Here is a 12,992-nt window from a genome sequence, read left to right as displayed (position 1 = left end):
TTTATCTAAATTGAGTGGTAACCAAGGTTCTAGGCATTGCAGAAACATCAGTGAATGAGGCAAACTCCTTGTCTTGATGGAGTTCCCATTCTAGTAGGGGAGACAAACAATAAAGAGACTATAAAAATCACTGACAGAGTATTTAAAATAGTAGAGACAGGGAAAAACTCTCTGAGAAGCAAAATTTTGGGGTAGAAATATATGTGAAACAAAATGTGGTCCATGTAAAAATCTAGGAGAAGAAGAGTTGAGGAGAGAGAAAGGAAAGTGCAAGTCCACTCACTGAAGGAGGAACCACTTTCCCTGCGAAAGGGAACGAGTGTCAGTGAGGCCGGCACGGAGAAGCTGGTGACGCTGTGGGTGACAGGTAAGAGGAGTAGGACAGATATTTGAAGACTTCCTAGGCCACGGTGAGAAGTTTTCATTTTTCTCTGAGTGTGAGAGGAAGCCTTCAGAGGATTTTGAAGTGGGTTATGACCCACCTGATTTTTATTTTTTTAGAAGACTCTTCTTTATTCTGTAGAAAATTACAGTAGAGTGGGAAGCAAGGAAACAAAGTCCAATTTAGAAGCTATTCTGCAGAGTGGAGAGAGATGATAGTGACCCAAATAGAATGGCTTTGTTAGAGGTAGTGATAAATGTTTGGATCTTGTATATATTTTTAAATAGAACAAATAGGGCTTGCTCATAGATCAAAGGTAGGGTATGGAGAGAAGTCAAGGATGAGTCCTGTGTTTTTATCCTAAGCAATTAGAGCAATGAAGTTGCCATTTACTGAATTGGGAAAACATGAAGAATAAGTGGGTTTTGAAAGGGCAATGCTTGGGTTCGGAGGGGAAAAATCAAGAGTTTGATTTTGACCTGCTAATTTGACGTGCCTGTTAGAATTGCAATAAATATGCTTTTGTATACATGTTTGCAAATTTGCACAAATACCTTATAAATCGCTAAATATAGAAATACTAGCCCAAAGGGTAAGGTCATTAAAATTTTGAAAAATATTGTCAAGTTGTCTTCCAAAAAATATTTGTAATGATTTATTTTCTGATAGGGGATTTTGATATTGTTCTGAATTTGCTCTTTGTGGGGAAAATGAAAAATTTGCTTATTTACTTGGCATAGGAAAGAGAAAGAAGTATTCTTTCCTCATAATTTCCCCCCAGTGTTTACTTTTCCCAATGACAGGGGTTTAAATAATGAAACTATTTTATCTATCTACCTTTGTAGCCAAATATTTACACAGAGGTTTGCAACTGTGAAATCTCATCACCTTGTTCTTTAGTTTAAAGGTCCTTGAGAATATTTTGTTTTAGTTCTATTCTGTTGGGCAATTGCCACACTTACACATACTAAAAAAATATGTAGGCAACTAAAAAATATTCTACTATACATATATTACCAAAAAAAAAGAAAAATGAAAAAATAAATCCCAGTGTTAATTTAAGTGCAAAGAAGAAAACCTCCTTTTTTCATTGTTTTGGTTTAACCCTTTTTGAGTGAAAGAGAAATACCTGGAAGCATATTGAGCTCTCTGTCCATTTTTCTTGCGTACTATACAGACTCTTCCTTATGAGTTCTAGCTGAGTTTCTAAATATTTTACTGTGACAATCTCCATCTTGTAATTCTTCCTAAGGATCATAACTCCTATCAAAATCCCAGTTCAATGTCTACTCCTGGGGTGTGCAGGGACTGATTAAATATTTTTGGGGGGGGGGTCCTTGTCTGTATAAAAAATTTAATTTAAAATATATTATAAAATTCATAGGCTTATGTAAAGAAATTGATTTACTGATGAAGTTTTAGAATAATGGGAAGAACTTTTCTTTTTATTGTCCAATAAGTACACATAAATATTCTTTGTAATATCAAAGCACCATCTCTTCCTGTTCTGGTCCAGGAAAAATTTCTTATTTTTTTTTATATTATCAAATACACCATTTCCAGATAATTTCTTATCTTTCACCACAAGAAAGGGTGAGTGTTATTTATCATAATACCATGGCTCTTTGGAACCTGTCAAAATTCATATATTGAAATAATATGAACCTTCTAACTTCTGCAATTCCTTTCTACATTTATTTAATGATGGCTTCTTCATTACTCTTGACATTGCATCATCTAATATGATCTCCATGAATATTGACTTCCAATGACTCAAAGACTATTACTGTACTTCTTTGATGAGAACCATAAATTCAAATCTTATCTGCAGTCTGCAGTGAAATGTGAATGACAATTTGTTTTCTGGTGATGTTAAATTTATCATTCAGAATTTTATAGCACAAACAGAGAACAACACATCTTCCAACCATGTCCTACCTTGAACTCTTAGGCCATGATCATTGCATTCCTGGAATGTAATCTCTTTCAATGGTGACTAGACCCCTGCCTCCCATACAAACTCGCCAGCAGGAAGGGGGATTATACAAAATATAATGAGGATAAGGGATGTCCCTCCTCTGGGAGGGCCTGATGTCAACCAGGGAGAACACAGCATCACCCATCAATCAGAAGGGCCCAAAATAGTTTTGAAAATCCTCAGAGGATGTAGAAGTGGCCACCCCCAAAGTACCACCAGACACATTGCATAGAATCTGCAAAAGAGAACGGGTGATAGCTCTGGGTACTGGGTACCAGTGACAGAGTGTGCACAGATTAAAGGACACTGGATGTCATCCTGAAGTCTTGGGTATTGTATACCAGAAACAGCATCATGGTCAGAACATGGATCGAGAGTACATGCATGGATCCACACATGTGGTTTGGGCAGAGGACCTTAGATAGCCCATAGCCCTGAATTAGTCTTACATCCAAAGTGAGTGAGAATCACCCAAAATCAGCATGTCAATATAATTCTGGCAGTCCAATTTCATGTGATCCTGAAAATGAAATACCCTTCAACCAGAGGGAGCCATCTGCTTACAAGGCTGCCCTCCTGGGCCTGGGTCCCAGCAGCATTGTAGGTGCGAGTCCTAGAGTTCCTTGGAGCATCTGGTCAAACTTCTGTGAAGGTTAGAGGGATGGAGAGTAACCCAAATGGAAGAAACAGGAACAGTAACAGAGGAGGACTTAGAATATTACAAAAATGACACTCCAAAAAGCAAGGCTCTCTGAGGCACAGGGCCTGGGGCAGCTGCCCCACTTGCCCAGGTTTGAGAGTGGTACTGCAGAGCTCCTCCAGGTTTATGCACAGCTTAAAGGGATGCCAAAGCAAATGTATGGCTGAAGAGAAAATGTTCAGTTAATCTAGGATTTAAATCCTGTGTCTTTGCATATGGTAATGTTTCCAAAAATGAGACTATTATCTAACATTAAAGTTTTTCATTTACACAGGGCATGATACCCAAAAGACCCACTCAAGGTTAGCTTTATACCTTACAGTATGTCCATCACATGAAAGCTTGTGGGAAGTGCCAAACTTTGAGCCCCATACCAAACTTATAAACTCAGAATCTGCCCCTTAAAAGGCCTCTAGTTAATTCCCATGCACATTAAGATTTGAGAGGCATTGCTTTTTATGACAATAGCTTTGAATTTAGTTCAGCATCATATGAACTTGGGTGTTCTGAATATATGATAATTTCAACAAATCCAACATTTACCTCTGTGATCATTTCTACACAAATTATGCAAGAAACCATAGCGAGGAAATTCCAACTCTTGAGTCTCAGTTTCTCAGCTGCTACACAAATACCCATAAAGTGGGCAGGCTTAAACAGTGGGAATTTATTGGCTCACAGTTTTGAGACTAGGAGAAGTATAAAATCGAGGCATCAGCAACGCAATACTTTCTTCCTGAAGACTGCAGTATTCTGGGGCTGGCTGCCAGGGATCCTTGGTCCCTGGCTTCTCTGTCAAATGGGAAGGCACATGGTAAAGTCTTCTCCTTTCTTCTCCAGTTTCCATTGACTTCCAGCTTCTTCCCATGGCTTTTGCTCTCTCTGAATTTCATTCTGCTGATAAAAGATTCCAGATTAAAGCCCAATCTGATTCAGTTGGGCCACACCTTAACTGAAGTAACATCAGGAGATCCTGTTTACAATGGGTCCACACCCAGCGGAATGCAGACCAAGACCAAGAACATGTTCAAATACGGGTACACAATTCAGTCCACCATATATTGTCCTAAAAGTCCTCTCACACTTCTACTCTTTGCTTCCTTTTGTACCTAAAGGTTGTTAGGTAGCACATGGCCCCTTTTTCAATTCACTTCTTCAAATATATGAGGTATTTTGCTTAAAACCCCTTATTTATTTAATTGCATATATTACATCTGATCGAATTTGCCTGTCAGCTGCTTGCAGCAAGGACAGGACTGTAGGAAAGTGAAGTGGCCTGTATTTGATGGGAATCTTTTATAGTAAAGGTAATCACAGTCAAATCAAAAGTAAGCAATCACGTCCCATTCAAACTAGCTTCACAAACCCCATTAGGGGAATAGTCATAAATTCACATTACAGTCTTTATGAAAAGCAAAATCATTTACCTATTGGACCCCAATAATGACCTAGAACTCATACTCCAATATCCCAGTAGAGTTTCTATTACTTGTGAATGTGAGGCTAATTTGTGTACATTCAGACTTAAATAATCCCAAACAACAACCCAAAATCAAAATTGCCAATCTCATACTTAGTTCCATTAACTAGAATGTTTTCCCCTTTTGTTTTTCAACCACTATGCCTTTAGGGCCCTTTACTCATTGGTTCATACTTCGTCCAATTATTTTGGTGCATTTAGCCCTCTACTTTCTTCTATTATACTCTCTCTTTTCTGGCACTCTCTTATGTATCCCTACTTACACCCCAGTATGGTCTAGAAACATAGCTGTGGTGGTTTGAAACTATATATAACCCAGAAAATCATGTTCTTAAAGCTAATCTGTTCCTGTGGGTATAAACCTATTGTAAGTAGGACTTCTTGATGAGGTTACTTTAGTGAAGGCATGGCCCAGGGTGGGTCTTAATCCTCTTGCTGGGGTCCTTTATATGCTGGATGAATACAAAGAGAGAGAGAAAGCCATGGAAGCAAGAAGCTGAAATCAATGAAACCCAGAAGAGAAGGGAGAGACTAGCAGACATTACCACGTGACAGAGGAGTCCAGGATTGCCGGCAGCTGGTCTTTGGGAAGAAAACATCACCTGATGATGCCTTAATATGGACATTTTTCTCAGCGTAAAAATTGTAAGCTTGTAAGCTAATGAGTTCCCACCATTAAAACCAACACATTTCATGGTATCTACTTTCAGCAGCCTAGCAAACTAGAGCAATATTCTACATTTCAATTGTTGAAACTATTCTCTACCACACATGTAGTTGTGAAAGAAGACCACTTGATGTTTAATTCACTTTGGAATGGAATAATTTAAGTATTTCAAACAAAATTGTAACCATAAGTTTACTTTCTAATAACATTATGAATTTGGAGCACTCCTTTCTGTCTTAGTGAATTCAGTATAGACAATACCCAAGATAAAAAGTCTACAGCAACTCATAGACCTTTTCAAACCAAAAGAAGTTTTGTCCTACAATTCATTTGAGAAAATGTATTCATTCAGCATTAATTTACTGAACAACTTTCATAGGAAACGTATGATACTAGGCTGTATTAAAAATCATAGATGAAGATACGATCCTTGCTTTAAAGAAGTTTACAATAGAGCAGGGGAAGAAACACATTTGTAAATAACTTCTCACTCATAGCCAAATAGTGTTAGTACCCTTGGAAAGTTACTAACAACATGATTTGGTTCTTAGTAAATACAGAGCATGGTTAATTTTGGATGAGAGGGCAAGTCTTTACTGAAGAGACACAATTTAAGAAATTGAAGAGAAGTACAAGAACATTCTGCTGCAGCAGATAGAACCTAAGAGTGAAAGTATATGTTGGTACAAAATGCTGCTTTAGAAATTGTGTGGTTGTAGCATGGTAAGTTGTCCAGGGTCAACAGGGATCACATGCCTGGACATTTGAGGGAAAAGATTGGAAAATATCTTGGAAAAGGTATTTGGCATGCAATGGTGTAGAGCCTTCAAAAACATGCAGAGGGTTTTGGACTTCATTGAGGCAAGCTGTGAAAAGGTGGTATACATAAAACCAAGACTATCAGATCTGTGTTTGAGAAAAAACAAACTTGGTGTTGATGTGAGGGATGAAGCAGAGAAGAAAGATAATAAATCATAAAATAAATAGCCAGTGTATTTATGCTAAATTCTACAATATATGGTCCCAAGATAAAACCATGCAAAATTTCAAATTAGTTTAAGTATATTTACATGAGCTATGTAGCAATTTATAGATTATCATTGACCATGGAAAAAGTAAAGTTGATACATTGTAACTGTTTTTTTTTTTTTTAATCACTTTCCATCCTGCTATATTCCAGAAAGGATCTCAGATGCTTACAAGAGTATCTAAAATGATAAAGGGTACAGGTCTAGAGGCACTGAGGTAGTGCAGCCGAAGAATGACTTTTCAGATTCAGGACTAAATATAAGGGGAGCAAGAAACAGTATTAAAATAACCATAGCATCTAAAATATAAAACTTAATGACTATAATAATTATGCTGTATTTACCTATTGTAGTGCTTATGATTACAGAATTGGTTCAGTTCTACAAACCTTTACTTTGAGCACCTACTACAAGGGGGCTGTGCTAGATGGGAACTGAGGATAGAAAAATAATTTTAAGGTTCTCCAGTGAGAATAGAAATCACATTCTCTTTTAGAAAGTATGATACAAAAGGGATTTAATCCTTTCAAAAGTTAGCAAACACATATACAGTGCTGATTGGTCTCTGAGACACTTTTCTATGAGCCTTACATGTATACCCATTTATTAGTCCCAACAACACCCTGAGGTAAGTATTACTGTTGGCTACAATTCAACCAGATAAGGCAACTGTAAAGTTTAAGTACATAGTTCAATAGTAGTATGTTTTATTCATGCTTATATAACTTCTGACCCAATGGGAGCTGCATTGTATGGGAGTTCATGCACTTTTCACAGTTGGTACTGTCCTCATCATTTTTAGAACCTTGCTAAACAAGGTGAAGGTGAGGATTACAAATCTTGGCTCACCAAAGAGCAAGCAAAAACAAACAAATGAAAGAAATCTAGAGGTGGTGCCAAACAAATGAACATTTTCTCTTGACTTGCCAGGGTCTCTGCCCATGCAGAAACCTGATGATTTTGGTGTGAAGAACTTTGCTCAGTTTCAGTAAAGCCAAGACTCATTATTTGCACTGAAACATGATCTAGGTTCACACAAAAGGATATATTTTCTTGAGTCAGTCTGGGTGAAAGATGGGTGTATTATTTTCCTACGGCTGCCATAACAGAGTACCACAAACTAGATGACTTAAAAGAATAGAAATTTATTGTCTCATAATTTTGGAAGCTAGAAGTCTGAAATCAAGGTATCAGCAGGGCCACATTCAAATTGAAAACTGTAGGGGACAATTCTTTCTTGTGTCCGCTAGCTTCTGGTATTTGCCAGCAATCCTTGGTGTTCCTTGGCTTGTAGCCCCATCACTCCAATTTCTGCCTCTTCCATCTTCACATGACCTTCTCCCTGCTGTGTGCATCTGTGTCCAAATTTCCCTCTTCTTAGGCACCAGTTATATTGGATTAGGGTCTACTTGGTCTCATCTTAACTAATCAAATCTTCCAAAACTCTATTTTCAAATAAGATCACATTCACAGGAATGGGAAACATATCTTTTTAGGGGACACAATTCAGTCCATAACAATGGGCTGAACTAGAATAAGTTCTGGAAAAGTCATAATGCTAGCTTGTAATGAGGGGGGAAGAATGGAAGTGGCAATATTGCTTGCTTCCTTATTTTTAAGGGACTGTGACTTTCCAAAAACAGTGAAATTGTGGTGGTATAGAGGGAAAAAAAAATTATTTTGATGGGTCAGGTGACCAAAAAAGTGTTTTGCCAAGTTTGTAAAGGAGTGTGAGTAACCTGATATGTTTGTTGGCATAACATAAGCTGCTACAGCAAATAAATCCTAAATTTTCAGTGGTTAACACAGTTAAAGTCTACTTCTCACATAAAAGACTGATGCAGGTGTGCCTGCCTCCAGGAGTTAGATTCTTTCTTCTTATACCTCTGCTGTTTCCAGGGCCTCAGAATCCTCTAAAGTTGATGATTAGAAACAGAACGGAGAAGCCCTGCCCACTTCTTAAAAATCCTAGGCTCACGTGGTCGTTTGGAACTGTATGTACCCCAGAAAATCATATTCTTAAAGCTAATCCATTCCTGTGGGTATAAACCTATTGAAGTAGGAACTTTTGATGATTACTTCAGTTAAGGCATGACCTGGATGGGTCTTAATCCTCTTACTGGAATTTTTCATAAGTGATGAATACAGAGAGAGAGAGAGAGAGAAAGAGAGAGAGAGAGAGAGAGAGAGAGAGAGAGAGAGAGAGAGAGAGAGAGAGAGAGAGAGAGAGAAAGCCACAGAACCAAGAAACTGAAATCAATAAAACCTGGAAGAGAAGGGAGACACCAGCAGGCATCTCCATGTAACTTGCCATGTGGCAGAGGAGCCAAGGATCACTGGCAGCTGGTTTTTGAGAAGAAAACATCACCTTGATGATGACTTGATTTGGACATTTTTCTCAGTCTCAAAACTGTAAACTAATAAATTCTCATTGTTAAGCCAATGCATTTCATGGTATCTGTTTTCAGCAGCCTAGGAAACTAAAACAGCCCAGAACTAGTAAAGAGGGTCTGGGAACAAACAGTTCTTGACTGGGCATCTGTTTCTCAGTGATAAATCACTATGGAAAGGGAGCAGATTTGGGTGGGCATCTAGCCTTTTCTGCTATAATTGGAAAGGGAGAAGGCAAAGCACTGAAGTTTTCCTTTTTAAAAATGATCTATGCCTGATCCTCACACATCTCTATTCAAGTAAAATATCTCATGGGTCTATATTTGCTTTAATGCTAATGGTTTATCCCTGAATTAGTCAGGGTTCTCCAGGGAAACAGACCCAACAGGAGATATATATAACGTAAATATTATGAGATTTATTTTAGGAATTGGCTCACATGACTGAGGGAATGGGCAAGTCTAAATTCTGTAGGGCAGGCCACAAGTTGGAAATTCCAATGAGGGTTTTCAGTGAATTTCCCAGGAGAAGCTGGCTGGATGAAGCAGAGATAGAAATTGTTCCTTCTGACTGCTGGAATAATCATTTCTCCTTTTAAGACTTTCAGCTGTATGGATGAGACTTCTCTCATTGCTGAAGGCAATTTCCTCAGTTGATTGTAGATTTTATCATCCATAGATGCTATCAACTTACCAATGATTTTAAATCCACAAAATATCCTCACAGTAACAATCAGGCCACTGCTTGCATGATCAAACAACTGGACACCATAATCTAGCCAAGTTGGCATGAACTTAACCATCACAATTCCCTTTTTTTTTTTTTTATCATTTCTCAGTCAGTGCTCTAAGTGCTCCCCACCCCCACATTAAAGTATTTAACCACAGCAAGACCCTTATCAAGTAGATACTATTATCATACTCCCTATTTTAAGATAAAGAGCCTGAGGCACAGAGGATACATAACTAGTCCAAGACATTCAACTACTGAGTGGCACAGCCAGTAATGGACCCGCTGTCTTGTTCTAGAGCCCACTGTATATTTAACCTCTGTACCACACTGCGTTCTGGGAAGCTTTGGGATATAGTGACTAATCCATGGTATATTTGGCTAAGATGGTGATTCATCTATTTTAATACTGACTTACACAAAAGGGAAGGTTTACTTCTCTTATTTAAAAATCAAAATTGTTAGTGAGTCCAGGGTAAGAGCCCAGCTCCGCTGTACAGGATCATTCAGGGACCCAGACTCTTTCTTCTTTGTTACTCCACCTTCCCCTAGGTATATTCCTTGTCCACCTGCATATCCTTGCTCTGTACCAAAGAAGGAGGAAATAGAAAACAAGTAGCTTCCATCTAAGTATATGACCTGGAAGTTACTCCACTTCCATTCATATAGCTCAGTCTATAACTTGGTCGTATGGTCTTTCATATCTAACTTTAAGGGAAGCTGGGAATTAGTATCTAGCCAGGGAGCCATATACCCACTTAAACCTTGGGGGAGACTTGGTATTAGCAATCTCTGCCATGTACAGGCATCACATAAAGTTTATATGCTTAATCATCAGATTGTATGTAGTAGCAGGTACCAGAGATGGATAGTTACTAATAAGAATTTGTAGAGAAAACAACTTGGAAAAATTAGGTAATGGAGAAATTGGTAAGCACAACTTGGTAGTGGAATGAGTCCCAGCTTTAGATTCCACAAGACCAGGTTCTAATTTGGTGCTGCCATTTACAAGTGTGAGTTTGGGCCATTTATTTAACTTCTCTCGACTTCAATTTGTTCATCTGTAAAACACAATTGACAATAGTACCAACTTTCAGAATTATTTTGGCAATTAATGAGATAGTGTGTGTAATGTCTAAAAAGCATGCCAAGTTTAAGGTTTCCGAAACCAGACTCTCAATATTCTCCCTAAACCTGCTTTTCTCATAGTCTTCTCTTTCACAGTAAATGACAACTCCATCCTTCCACTTTCTCAAATGAAAACCCTTGGAGTCATCATTGACTGTCATTCTTCATCTTTGTATCTAAACCACTGGCTAATCTTGTTGGTTCTACCCTCAAAATACATCCAGTATTCAACCACTTCTTACTCCCTGAACTGCTGTCACTCTAGTTTAAGGTCATCATTGTGCATTGGCTGGATTATTGTAAAAGCTTCCTCAAGGGTCTCATGACTACTCCCTGGACCTCCTACAGTATTCCCCAGCAACCAGAGTAATCTTTGTAATATTAGGATGATTATGTTTGGGGTCCTCCATTGTTGTCTCACTCAGAGTAAAGTCTAAGTCTTCTCTAATGAAGGCACTTCACAATCTGGCCTCCTATTGACTCTCTAACCTCATCCCTTATTCTTCTCACCCTTGTTTAATCCAAGTGGGGCCCTAGAGAAGACGAATTTTAAAGAAGCTGCCTAAGAAGTCAGCTGGGCTCCATCTAGTACTGTTATTCTCCAGCCAAAGCAAGACAAAATCTATGTCAGGAAGAGAGATGAGCAGAATTGTTAAGCATTTCGTGGTGTTTGAAAAGATTATTTTGAAAGGACATTAGAGAGGAGGTTTCATTCATTTATTTTTTTAAATGTTTCTGGTTAAAAGAAGCAATTGAAAATGTAGCTAAGGTATCATTCAGGCCTCAGTTCAAGTGTCACCTTCTCAGGGTGACCTTCCATGGACCACCTTATCTAAATAATCCTTCTCACCCCATCACTATCCACGCTATTTTACTTGTTTCGTAGCACCTCCCACTACCTGATATGTGTTACTATTTATTTGCTTAGTTGTTTAGTGATCCTCTCCCTTCCAAAAGAATGTAAGTTTCACATGAACAAGCACCTTACTAGTTGTATTTACCACTCTATCCCAAGTGCCTGCCATTTGATAGGTGCTAAATATTTCTTAAATCAGTGAATGCACAACAGATGTGCGAGGAGGTATATTTGTTAAGGCAACACTACCACCGTAACCCCAGTGGCTTTTAGAATAAAATTTTATTTATCATTCACATCAAGTCCAAAACCTTCCACACGGCTCAGGAAACTACTTTCCTGAGACTCTGCATTCCTTGAGAGCTTTGATGTCCTGTGTATTCAGCTAGAAGAAGGAAAGAGGATGGAGGATTTCACAGGAAGGTTTTTAGGCTAGGTTTAGACATGATATACATCACTTCTTGCATTCTTTTGGCTGGAACTCACAGTCACATGGCTACTTCGGATTTTTCTGTGCCTAGGGAGATGTGTCCTTTTTATCTATTGCTGCATAACTAACCACCCCCCAAATTCAGTGGCTTAAAATAACAACTATAATTTATGTCTTACAGTCTCTGTAGGCCAGGAATTAGGAAAGGGCTCAGCTGGGCTATTCCTGCTCAGGGTTTCTCGTGGAGTTGCAGTCTGAGAGTGGCTGGAACAGCAGAAACTAGAGAATCTGAGGGCAAGCTGGGCATCTCTCTCTCCCTTCATGTAGACTTGGGAAAAAAATGGTTTCTCTCTGTGGGCTACTTTGGACTTCTTCCCAGCATGGTGACCAAGGGCAGTAAGACTTGTTAACATGGTAAGTCAGGCCTCCAGGGAGTGATTTAGCACACACGGTGGAAGTTGCATCGTCTTTTTTGATCAACCCTGGAAAACATGCGACATGATTTGGCAATATCATAGTGACTGAAACAGTCACAAAATTGTTTTAAGACAGTTATATTGTGGACAGCACCCCCACCTCTTGATGGCAGGAATGTCAAAGTTATATTGTAAGAAGAATACGTGGGATAGGTTCTAGTGTTGTGGCCATCTTTAGAAAATACGATCTGCACAAGGAGGAAAGAAATTAGTGATCTCTGAAAAGTAATGCTTATAAGTATTTATGATATATTTTTGTCCTCACAGAAGTGTAGCAAGGTTGACAGTATAGTCACAAATCAGGAAAATCCCCATGTTTTAATTCAATTCTACAATATTAAATTGCATCCTGTAATGCTCCAAGCTTTGTACTACTACTATGATACTAGGCAAAACAAAAACAAACAAACAAAAACCAAAAAATAATGTAGGAAATTACATTCTATAGAAACTATATAAAAACCATTATTTAAATTTGGAGAAATGAGTTATGTGTTATAAAAACTAACAGAGTATAAATGCTTGCTTCATATGTACTGGCAATTTCTTTTTAAATCAAGTCCCCATTTAAAGATTAAACAAAAATATTTCCTTCCTTTACATTTTGAAACTGTAAATTATTGCTTAATGGTTTGATCAAGTGGGTGTGAGGTCATAGAAGCACTAAAGTATCTGGTCTTATCTCTTGTCTCCAATGATAGCACAATGCTCAAACATGAAAACCTAAAAGTGAATTGTTTATGTAGA

Source organism: Choloepus didactylus, chromosome 3 (assembly GCF_015220235.1).
Source record: "Choloepus didactylus isolate mChoDid1 chromosome 3, mChoDid1.pri, whole genome shotgun sequence".
NCBI lineage: Eukaryota > Metazoa > Chordata > Mammalia > Pilosa > Megalonychidae > Choloepus > Choloepus didactylus.
The sequence above is the reverse complement of the archived record's forward strand: the minus strand, read 5'-3'. Positions refer to the sequence as shown.